This window comes from Triticum dicoccoides, chromosome 3A, assembly GCF_002162155.2.
Source record: "Triticum dicoccoides isolate Atlit2015 ecotype Zavitan chromosome 3A, WEW_v2.0, whole genome shotgun sequence".
NCBI lineage: Eukaryota > Viridiplantae > Streptophyta > Magnoliopsida > Poales > Poaceae > Triticum > Triticum dicoccoides.
The window spans coordinates 184,293,856-184,296,035 of NC_041384.1; positions in this window are offsets into that span (position 1 = coordinate 184,293,856).

Consider the following 2,180-nt stretch of genomic DNA (forward strand, 5'->3'; position numbering starts at 1 on the left):
GAGGGAGAGAGGAGGAGGCGGGCGGCGCGAGGGAGAGAGGAGGGGGCGGGCGGCGCGAGGGAGAGAGGAGGGGGCGGGCGGCGCGAAGAGTTTGGGTCGACGTGCGTTGGATACAAGGCTTGTCCGCCCCATGTCCACTAGGCGGACAGGTGACCCAAACGGACATGAAACGGACAAAATCGGTGTCCGTTTGGGTCCTTGCGTTGGAGTTGCTCTAATATATCCTCGAAAACAAAGCAGCACAGTGAGAAGCTTGCAGTAGCAAGTGAGCTGTAAAACTGGCCGGTCCGTAAAATTTTTACGGGAGGCCTGTAAACCGCCCCTGAATCCACAATATATACCATAGGGAGGCTGTTTTAGGGTTTGCGTCCTTCATTTCCCCTATTTCGCTCTGCCGCAATCCTACATCTCCGGCGAGAAATCCCCTTCCCACCGGCAACGTTTTGCGGCGCCCATAGCCACCGGAATAGAGCCCCAATGTCATGCACGGGTGGCGGGAGGGGTGGCCGAGGGGGGCTCGGTGGCCACGGTGGCGAGCCGCCTCGCAAGCGCCGCAGTGACGATGAGGCCGGGAGCTCCTCCCTCCTCCCGCCGGTGGAGGATTGGCGCAAGGAGCAAGCACGGAAGCGCGGTGCGCCCGCAGCTCCGGCCGGTGGCCATGGAGCAACTTCGACCGCCTCGACCGGATCTTCTCGCTAGCGATCCAGCGACTTCGGGCGGCGGAGCGCGCATGGTTCGACGCGAAGGAGGCGGCCGCCGCTGAAGACGAAGCTGCAGCGGCGCAGATGGTGGTGTTGAAGGAGGAGTACGACATGGCGTTCGTCCTCTCCAACTCGCTCATAGAGTACCACCTCCACGTCAAGGCACCCGGTGATGATGATGCTCCTTAGATTTAGCTTTAATTTCATTTATGCTAGTATGAACTATGTTTTCGTATGAACTCTAGTGATGTAATATGTGGGGCAAACTGTAAGTTTGAATTATGCAATATTTATTTAAAATAAGGATGACCCTTGGCATGTGCATCAGAACGATGCATGCAGCCATATACTATTAAGGGATAAATATATTTTTCGTCCCCCGACTCTCTTAAAAGTATATAAATAGTCCATCAACTTTAAAATTGACCATAGTCCCTCAATATATAAAACCGGATAAGTTTAACCCCTCATACCATTTTAAGTGGTTTTCGTCCGACTTAGACTCAGTTTTGAACAAAAAATTGACATGTCATCAGAATTACACTGCCACGTCACGAGCAGCAACCGCATTGTATGCTGTGTACACGCTCGTCCGTGCTGGCCTGGCTCATGGGATGTTGGCCCTCGCCATGCTCACCGTCCCGGTCATGCGGCTGGCACCGGAAGGGGTGCAGGTGCCGTGGCACTCGGGCTTGACGTACACAACAAAATTGGCTTTGGATGCTCGTGTGAAAAGCTAGCTAGATGCCGAGCCTATGGGCGACGAGCACTTGGACAACGTGCATGCTGAGCGCCTGAGCGGTCAAACACGTACGACCTGGTGTCCATGGCGTTCCCATGCTTGATCGCCGAGGCCATGTGCCCATGTTAGAGGATGCCGAGCGCATGAACAACGCGTGCCGAGCGGTGGAACACGCACGGCTCGACGTCCATGGCGTTCCGGTGCTCGACGGCATGCGCGCACCCCGTCAACGCCGACAGGGCAGATGACGTGAGTCGTTTGCGTTCCCAGCCAGCGGTAAATTGGCTTGCATGGCTACACTAGTGCAGAACCGGGCAATAGCATTGGTTCGTAAGGCCCTTTAATGCCGGTTTGATAATCGGTGCTAATGTGTAGGCACTAAAGGCCCCCCCCTTTAGTACCAGTTTAGCACGAAACGGTGCTAAAGGGCAATCACGTGGTACGAGCCAGCTTCGGGGGTAGGGAGCCCTTTAGTATCGGTTGGTGTCATCAACCGGTATTAAAAGGTTGGGGGGGTTTGGGTTTATGATTTCTTTTTCATTTAATTTTGTGTTTTCCATTTAATTCTTTTTCATTTGCTGGTATTTTACGATACTACATATTGTACACGTTATGCATATATATAAATACAATTTCTAGTAGAACCGATCATTATATATATATATATATATATATATATATATATATATATATATATATATATATATCATCGAATGTGTCACAACCACCATTAATTA